The sequence below is a fragment of the Eptatretus burgeri genome, chromosome 15 (genome assembly GCF_056783735.1).
Source record: "Eptatretus burgeri isolate ZD-2024b chromosome 15, Ebu_testis_v1, whole genome shotgun sequence".
Taxonomy (NCBI): domain Eukaryota; kingdom Metazoa; phylum Chordata; class Myxini; order Myxiniformes; family Myxinidae; genus Eptatretus; species Eptatretus burgeri.
This window is the reverse complement of record NC_140975.1, coordinates 9385907-9395906: the sequence shown is the minus strand read 5'-3', so window position 1 is coordinate 9395906 and position 10000 is coordinate 9385907. Positions and strand designations below refer to the sequence as shown.

Here is a 10000-nt window from a genome sequence, read left to right as displayed (position 1 = left end):
TTCAGCTGCATCTTGGATGAGACACAGACAAGGACATCACCGGTTGACAGGTGATCCGATAGGAAGTGGTGACGCTCAATTGCACTGCACAGGTGGACTGGGCAGGTTACCTGGTGGAGCGTTTCTCTCCATTCCGGAGGCACAAAAGTCGTGCCCAATAAACCCGCGGAATGAAAATGGCCCACCTTGGGCCTGAGGCCTAATTGTAAATTTCAGTCTCCAGTCCTGTGGTTGCCATGGTGACCCCCAAAATTTACCCCCATTCGAGTCACACGCACTGACAATGCCTGGCCCAGCGTTGGCATGAAAGGTTGGAATTGCAACGTGAGGCTAATATCATTGTGCTATCTGGGTTACTACCACCTGTAGTTGTAGCAGGAAAGAAGACATTTGTGCTGGATTCGGGGCTTGTTACACTCGCAAAAGGAAACCTCGATCACCTCTTAACCTTCCTTTTGAATGTCCGGCATACTCAAAATATGCAACCCCCCCACCCCCCCCCCCACGAACAGCACATCAAACTCTCATTTTGGATTTACAGACGAACACATGATACAAAACTTCTACACAACATACCTGCACATTCTTATTCTTCTTGTACTTGATCCTCTACTTGTTCTTGTTGTTGTTGTTGTTGTTCTTGTTCTTCTTCTTATTATTATTATTCTTCCCCAACTTGTTCTTCTTCTTCCTCTACTTATTCTTCCCCAACTTGTTCTTCTTCCTGTTTTTCTTCTTCTTCTTCCTCCTCTACTTGTTCTTCTTCTTCCTCTCCTTTTTTCATTCCAACAGGGCTCACGCCTAAATCATTAATATTCTTCTTCTTCAACGCGTGCTCAACGGTTGTACCCTCAAACAACCGCTCCACACGACCTTTGAACCCCCGATATGTTGAGGAATTTGAATGAGGCACAATCGGTGGAGCTGATATAAGGAAAAATGAACGAAATGAACAATAAATATTCATGAAATGTTGTCGGATGATTTTATCCGAGCAATGTTTAATCTTCGAATACAGTACTTCTGAAATGGTTATCAGTGTGTTTATCAATGATGTTAGACTGCAGTGTAGTGTAGTACAGTGTAGTGTTGTGCCGTGTTGTGCAGTGTCGAGTAGTGTAGAGTAGTGTGGAGTAGTGTAGTGCAGTGTAGTGTGGAGTAGTGCAGTGTAGAGTAGTGCAGAGTAGTGTGTAGTGTAGTGTGGAGTAGTGCAGTGTAGAGTAGTGTGGAGTAGTGTAGTGCAGAGTAGTGTAGAGTAGTGTCGAATAGTGTAGTGCAGTGTACAGTAGTGTAGAGTGGTACAGAGTAGTGTAGTGTAGTGTCGTGTAAAGTAGTGAAGAGTAGTGCAGTGTAGAGTAGTGTAGAGCAGTGTAGTGTAGTGTGGTGTAGGGTAGTGTAGTGTAGTGTAAAGTAGTGTAGAGTAGTGCAGTGTAGTGTAGAGTAGTGTAGTGTGGAGTAGTGTAGTGCAGTGTACTGTAGTGTAGAGTAGTGTAGTGTAGTGTAGAGTAGTGCAGTGTAGTGTCGTGTAGAGTAGTGTAGAGTAGAGTAGTGTAGTGTGATATCACATTCCAATGGGTTTCGTTATCCCGTCTTGGCAGCGTTCCTGGATGTGTAAAGATTCCCACGGCACCGCTCGAAAGGAGTAGGCCATTGTGTGACGGTACCGACCCTGCGATTATCCTTTGACCCGTCGGGCCTGTGCTGACTCAACACCACATGGATCCGATCTATCAGCTTATCGACTTAATTGCACGAGGGGGGGGGGGGTTGAGGAGTAGTGGGGAGGAAAAGAGTGGGGGCAGTTACAAGAACATCAGCAGGGTTATTTATCGGGGGGGGGGGGGGAGATGATGGGGAGTTGTGTGAGAAATTAACAAAAGAACGAAAGCGCATTTATATTTTGCCGAGACCCTCTCACAGCCACCACAATCACGACACATGCATACAATCACCCATCCATACATCAGATATCTCCCAGTCCGAGCAATATCCATGTACCCTAATTATATCACCAAACCCTCAACCCAAAACCACATTCCCCTCCACCTGAAACCATGAGCTCCTCCATTCCCCACCACATACCCCTCCATTCCCCACCACATTCCCCTCAACACAAAACTATGCACTCCTCCATTTACAACCACAATCCCCGCTACACTAAACTATGTACTCCATTTACAACCACATTCCCCACCACATACCCTGCAACACGAAACCGTGAACTGCTCCATCCCCAAACCACATTCCCCCTACACTAAACTATGTACTCCTCCATTTACAACCACATATCCCTCGACACGAAACTATGTACTCCTCCATTTACAACCACATTCCCCTCCCCATTAAACTATGTACTCTTCCATTTACAACCACATACCCCTCTACACTAAACTATGTACTCCTCCATTTACAACCACATTCCCCTCTGCACTAAACTATGAACTCCTCCATTTAGAACCACATATCCCTCGACACTAAACAATGTACTCCTCCATTTACAACCACATTCCCCTCTACACTAAACTATGCACTCCTCCATTTACAACCACATATCCCTCGACACTAAACGATGTACTCCTACATTTACAACAACATAGCCCTCTACACTAAATTATGTACTCCTACATTTACAACCACATTCCCCTCTGCACTAAACAATGTACTCCTCCATTTACAACTACATACCCCTCTACACTAAACTATGTACTCCTCCATTTACAACCACATTCTCTCTACACTATGTACTCCTCCATTTACAACCACATACCCCACTCCACCAAACTATGTACTCCTCCATTTACAACCATATTCCCCTCCACACGAAACTATGTACTCCTCCATTTACAACTACATACCCCTCTACACTAAACTATGTACTCCTCCATTTACAACCACATTCTCTATACACTATGTACTCCTCCATTTACAACCACATACCCCACTACACCAAACTATGTACTCCTCCATTTACAACCACATTCCCCTCTGCACTAAACTATGAACGCCTCCATTGAGAACCAGATTCTCTCTACACTATGTACTCCTCCATTTACAACCACATTCCCCTCTACACTAAACTATGTACTCCTCCATTTACAACCACATTCCCCTCTGCACTAAACTATGAACTCCTCCATTTAGAACCACATATCCCTCGACACTAAACAATGTACTCCTCCATTTACAACCACATTCCCCTCTACACTAAACTATGCACTCCTCCATTTACAACCACATATCCCTCGACACTAAACGATGTACTCCTACATTTACAACAACATAGCCCTCTACACTAAACTATGTACTCCTCCATTTACAACCACATTCCCCTCTACACTAAACAATGTACTCCTCCATTTACAACCACATTCCCCTCGACACTAAACTATGTACTCCTCCATTTACAACCACATTCCCCCTACACTAAACTATATACTCCTCCATTTACAACCACATTCCCCTCTTCACTAAACTATGTACTCTTCCATTTACAACCACATTCCCCTCTACACTTAACGATATACTCCTCCATTTACAACTCCATATCCCTCTACATGAAACGCTGTGTTGCTCTATTCCCAACCATGTACCCCTCCATCCCCATTATTTTTTAAATCAAAGGCTTCTTCAACAACTTGAACAATGTACAAACCCAAGACACTTGTTGATTCAAATCATAAATGGACAATCGGGATTTTCCCTTCGAACATTTATTAATATCAGATCATTTTATTTTATTTTTGGTCGGTCATGGGTTTTTAAGAGTTTTGCTGGTGGTGGAGGGGTTGTTGTTATTTGAAATATTTATTTTATTTATTAAACGAAGGACAGCAGGTGGTTGTTTTTTCTGTATCCCCATGGGTCTTGTTTTTCAAAAGTCTTCATCTTCAAATACAGAGTTGTGTATTCAGGGTGCTTGAGAGATCCCATAAAGTAGCACTTATAAACACAATCTCTTTTAACAGACTCGGCCATATTTTTCTGGACTTTCCTGCTCATGTTGAATGTTTAAAGGTCTCCAGCATACAGCAACACCATGACGTTTCGTGATCCCGTGAGCCGTAGGAAGCATCTCTCGGTGTGTACCAAGCCTTAGATTAGACAATGGTTCAAAAAGCTACAACGAGAGAAAACAACATAGCTGCAGATACGTTTCACCCTCATTAGAGATCATCAGTCCAGCATCGGACTGACAGGATGGCCTAGAATAGATACGCATGCTCGCCTCTAAGCTGTCTCGCCTGGGTTCGAATCCTGCCTCCACTATAAACTGTCATCCCAGTGTTTCACAGGCAGGGTGATTCATCGATGTATGTGCCGTCCCTTGGATGGACGATAATCTAGATGTCCCGTCTGCCAGCATTAGTTGGTGGATGTTAAACATTCCACAGTGTCCTTTGCGAAGAGTAAGCGAGCCATCGCCGGCACCCTGCACAGATTACAAATTCCTGCCATAATCAGCAGTGGGTACTGCATCAATGGCATAGCATGCTCCCAGCCATTGATGCTACCCCACAGCCCTGTGCTGCATACGAATGAATAAGTATGGCATTATGCTTAAAATCGTGTTGCTCTCGGTTGCAGAGCTGATAATAATCATCTTCATTCCCAACAACAAACCTGTGTCCTCTGACAACGCGCTCGAGTGGCAGACATGACGACTGTCGTTGGACACAACACGATTGAGAGCTTTTTGACTACAATTCACCCATGGAGGCCAATTTTGATAAAGACCATCTTTGAGGGTAGGGGTGTTGCGGCTGAAACCCGAATCCTATCCAGGTTCCTCTTGATGACTCCATCTTTGCTCTTTACTTCTTCGGGTTCCTTCTTGGTCTTCCGTTTCATTTTGCAAGTTCAGCATTTGATGATTTTATTTACATTTCTTACAGAACGTATCTTTAGGTATTACTCATGTGTTTTGCTGAGTTTCTTTGGCTTTTCAATCGAGTAACTTTCCCAGTATCATTATACTTATCCATTGTTACTTGAATTCCACATCTGGAAATACCTGTTTTGGGGGATAATTTCTCTGGGAATTGACTTCTTGGTGTAAAACTATTATTTGAGTCTTGTCGAGTTTGATATCTTGGACATGGCTTGGGTTTATATTAGCTGTACGAGAAATTCCAAATCAATGAAAAAAAAAACATGGGGTAGCTCAAGACTTTGGGATTGTTTGGACAGGAAGAAAAACGAAAAACAAAATCAAAAGATGAATTTTTAAAAAGATTAATTGTGGGAAACATTGCAGAATGCATGGAATGACCTCCCAATGGAATTTCTCCATAAATTACAGGCAAAAAAATTCAAAATGGATATTTGCTGTTTTACATGAAAAGCAGTCACACCAAATGATACAATTTAATTCATTAATATTGTAAAATACAATTCATTTTTATTTCTTTAATAAAACATGATGGTTCTACCACATTTTATTTATCAACTTGTGCCCAATGTGACAATAAAAATGTTTATTTTCCAGGTAGCCTAAGCTGTTTGGACAGTGCTATATAATGTCAGACCCTGCTATTCGTGGACCCTGTACTCGCGGTTTTCTAAAATGCGACGTACGACATTCACAGCCCTGTGCTTTGTGTATTCAGTTTTTCCACGTTTTCACAGGTTTTTTTTCACGTTTTTGTGGGCGTATTCGCGATTTTTTGTCGGCATATTCGTGGTTTTTTGTGGACATATTCGTGGGTTTTTTGCAAGCATACTTGCGGTTTTTTTCTGTGGGCATATTCGCAGTTTTTTGTAGGCATATTCGCAATTTTTGTGGACGTATTCGCGATTTTGTGTGGACGGATTTGCGGTTTTTGTGGGCATATTCGCGGTTTTTTGTGGACATATTCGTGGTTTTTTGTGGACATATCCGCGGGTTTTTTGTGGACATATTCACAGTTTTTTTGCGGGTGGATTTTTGGGTTTTTTGTGGACATATTCGTGGTTTTTGTGGTCATTTTCACAGTTTTTTGTGGACATATTCCTGTTTTTTTGCAAGCATATTCGCGGTTTCTTGTGGGCATATTCCCGTTTTTTGTGGGCATATTTGCAGTTTTTGTGGACATATTCGCAGTTTTTTGTGGACATATTCCTGTTTTTTTGCAAGCATATTCTCGGTTTCTTGTGGGCATATTCCCGTTTTTGTGGACATATTCGCAGTTTTTGTGGACATATTCGCGGTTTTTTGTGGACATATTCACGTTTTTTTGCGGGCGTTTATGCGTTTTTTGCGGACATACTCGCGGTTCTTTTGTCGGCATATTCACAATTTTTTGTGGACATATTCGCAGTTTTTTTGGGGCATATTCGCGGTTTTTTGTGGACAAATTCGTGTTTTTTTTGTGGACATATTCCTGGTTTTTTTGTGGGCACATTCGTGTTTTTTTCTGGACATATTCGTGCTTTTTTGTGGGCATATTCGCGTTTTTTTTTGGACATGTTACTTTTTTTTTGCAAGCATATTTTCGGGTTTTCATGGGCATTTTGCGGGGTTTTTTGCTGGCATATTCGTGGAGTTTCACGAACGTTTTTGCGGGCATATTCGTGTTTTTTGTGCTCATATTCGCAGTTTTCATGGGCATTTGTACGGTTTTTGCGGGCATATTGCTTTTTTTTGCCGGAGTATTCCTGGTTTTTTTGTAGGCATATTCCAGGGCATTTTTGCGTTTTGTGAGGGCATATTCGCGGTTTTTTTGCGGGCATATTTGTGGTTTTTTGAGGGCATATTCGCGTTTTTTGTGGACATATTCATGGTTTTTTGTGGGCATATTCCTGGTTTTTTGCAAGCATATTCGTGGTTTTTCACTGGCGTTTTCGCAATTTTTTTTTAGTGTGTTTGTCCACGTATCATGGTTTTTTGTGGTCGTATCAATGGTTTTTCACTGGCGTTTTTGCAATTTTTTTTTAGTGTGTTTGTCCAAGTATCATGGTTTTTTTGTGGTCGTATCATGGTCTTTTTTGTGGGCATATTCGTGTTTATTTTTGCAGGCATAGTCATGGCTTTTTTGCAGGTGTATTCGCATTTTTTGCAGGCATATTCGTGGTTTTTGAGGTCTATTCGTGGTTTTTTTTATGGCATATTCACGCTTTTCACGCATGTTTTTATGTATATTTTTGCGTGCATATTGCAATTTTTTTCGGGAATATTTGTGATTTTTTGCGGGCATATTTGCGGGCGTTTTTTTGCGGGCATATTCGTGGTGTTTTATGGGCATATTCTTGGATTTTCATGGGCATTTTTGCAGGCATATTAGTGGATTTTCACGGGCCTTCATGCGGGCATATTGGTGGTTTTTCGTGGGCATTTTGTTGTATTTTTGTGGGCAAATTCGTGGTCTTTTTTTCGGGTATATTCGGAGTTTTTTTATGGGCATATTCGTTGTTTTTATGTATTTTTTGTGGGTATATTGCAATTTTTTGTGGGAATATTTGTGATTTTTTAGCATTTCTTCGGGTATATTTGTGGGTTTTTTGCAGGTGTATTCGCGTTTTTTTGCGGGCATATTTGTGGTTTTTCACGGGCATATTTGTGGATTTTCATGGCGTTTTTGCAGGCATATTCGTGGATTTTCACCAGCATTTTACGGGCATAGTCATGGATTTTCACGGGCGTTTTTGCGGGCATATTCGTGGTTTTTTCATGGGTGTTTTGCGGTATTTCCCTGGTATATTCGTGTTTTTTTGCAGGCATATTCATGTCTTTTTGCAGGCATATTCAGAGTTTTGACAGATATTTTAACGGTTTTTTGCGGGCATATTGTTTTTTTTGCGGGAGTATTCTTGTTTTTGTGCGGGCAGATTCCCAGGCATTGTTGCGTTTTCTAGCGGGTATATTCGCGGTTTTCATGGGCGTTTGAATGTTTTTTTTGTGGGCATAGTGCATTTTTTTGCAAGAGTATTCCTGGATTTTTGCAGGCATATTCCTGGGCGTTTTTTCCTTTTTTGTGCGGACATATTCATGGCTTGTTTTGCCGGCGTATTCACAGTTTTTTGCGGGCATACTGACGGTGTTTTTGTGGGCATATTCATGGTTTTTGTGGTCATTTTTGCAGTTTTTTTGCATTTTTGTGGGCTTTTCATGGTTTTATGTGACCATACCATGGTATTTTGTGGGCATATTCGTGTTTTTTTGTTGGCATATTTGCCGTTTTTAAGGGCATATTTGCCGGTTTGTGCGGGCGTACTTGCCGTTTTTTGCAGGCGTATTTGCCGTTTTTTGTGGGCATATTTGTGTTTTTTGTTGGGTGTATTCAAGGTTTTTCAGGGGATTTCTGATTTTCTCTCATGAATCACAAACCTATCCCCCCTTTTTCAATTGAAACAATGCCCTGATATTCGCGGAATTTTTCAGGAACATATCCCCCATGAATAGCGGGGTCTGACAGTACACATAACCAGTCCAGGTGGTGTTATAGTAAGATCGTTAGAGCATCTGCTCTGAGCCTGGGACATCTGTGGTTTGAACACCGGCTGAGTCATACCAAAAACTTTAAAAACTGCATGTGCTGCTTCCTTGGTTGATGCTCTGCATTTGAAAGGATAGAGCATGGATAAACAACGCTGGGAAGGTAATGGCAAACCACCCAGTATAACCCTTGCCAAGAAACTGCTTCAACAGGTCATATCCTATCCAAAGGGTCTGGCACATCAAATTAAGAAAAATGTATACACACATTTATATGTGTGTGTGTTTGTCGTGATAAGGACATGAGAACGATTCTCATCCAGGCCTCTCACTCGCATACAGAACCATGGATAAGCAATGCTGTTCAAGATACATTCTCACGTCATTTAACTTTGGAGGAGAACGAGCAACAACAAAAACATTCCCTGCACCGAAGTTGTCGGCATTAGTATGGGAATTCTAGACTTTAAGGGCAAACACTGCACGTATACATCTCGCCCGGCTCCCCGGGGCTGGTGCGGGGTCGGGAGAGAGGAGTGAGGGCGGTGTTCAAAACAACGTAACTGTCTTTTCAACAGAAGTTCTGCCCTTGGAACAGATATAAACACGTGCACATGACGCAAAGCTGCTGCACACCAAATGGCAGGAAGACCCCAGGAGGGGACAACCTGCAGCTTCCAAGCTCGCTCTGATCCGACCACTTGTCTTTTAAATTGGTGCCGCAGAGACGTCGTTTGGCAGCAGGATGCCATTGTTTAGTAATAAAATCTGTGCCTTGGAACCAGACTCGCATCTTGGAGATGCACACCTAAGGGTAATTTGAATAACCTTGTAGTGGTACGAGCTGCACTGGATCAGTCACATGACCATTGGTTAATGGATTCGGTTTTGTTGACATTCCTCAATATTAATTAACCGTAATGTGACCTTCAAAACAAAAAGCCAACAGGATTGTGCAGAGGTAGTGAATGTACTTACCTTTGAGCTCTTTCGAATGGGTGTGACTGCTGACCAGATGATCTTCTTCTTCTTCTCCTTTACTGGCCACTATTATTCCCACGTCCTTGTTGGGTTAGCCATGGGGAATTTTTGGTCCAAGTCCTTCATGAACCAGCTGGCCAAGTCTGACGTTCGACCAAGGAAGTGGGGCAGGAATTTGACCATAGCTCGCCTACTCGGTGACAGATCGCCTACTCTTCACGAAGGACACCATGGGGATCTTTAACGTCTACCAACTGATGCTGGCAGACGTGACGCCCAGTTTAACGTCAATCCGAGGGACGGCACACACATTGATGATTCATCCTCCCCGTGAAACACCAGGATGGTAGTTTATAGCTGGGTCAGGATTCGAACCCAGGCTAGACAGCTTAAATGCGAGGGTACATACATACCTCGAGGGCCGAGGCCATCCTGCCAGCACCATTCCCGAAATCCCGACCCGAAAATAAATTTCCATGTTGGTGCAATTCGCAGACGCGATGATTCATTGCAAAGTGCACAGTCCCTCGGATAGTCCCGTGAAGCCGGGTGTCCCATCTGCCCGCATAAGTTGATGGACATTTAAAGATCTCACGGTGTCCTTCACGA

At 42.5% G+C, this 10000-nt stretch overlaps 1 protein-coding gene across 21 annotated transcripts in view; it reads right to left on the bottom strand.

Annotated features, from left to right (window-relative positions):
• Positions 1 to 10000, bottom strand: part of LOC147011455 (uncharacterized) — a 461606-nt gene that overhangs the window by 164729 nt on the left and 286877 nt on the right. For 5 of the 21 annotated variants that reach the window (XR_015051918.1, XR_015051917.1, XR_015051913.1 and 2 more), the window contains exon 1: positions 1 to 352. This exon is cut by the window's left edge and continues 266 nt beyond it. The exons of 7 other annotated variants lie outside the window; for them this stretch is intronic. The gene's annotated coding sequence lies outside the window, so the exon portion shown is untranslated. 9 more of the 21 variants (XR_015051920.1, XR_015051912.1, XR_015051919.1 and 6 more) reach the window with 7 other exon arrangements.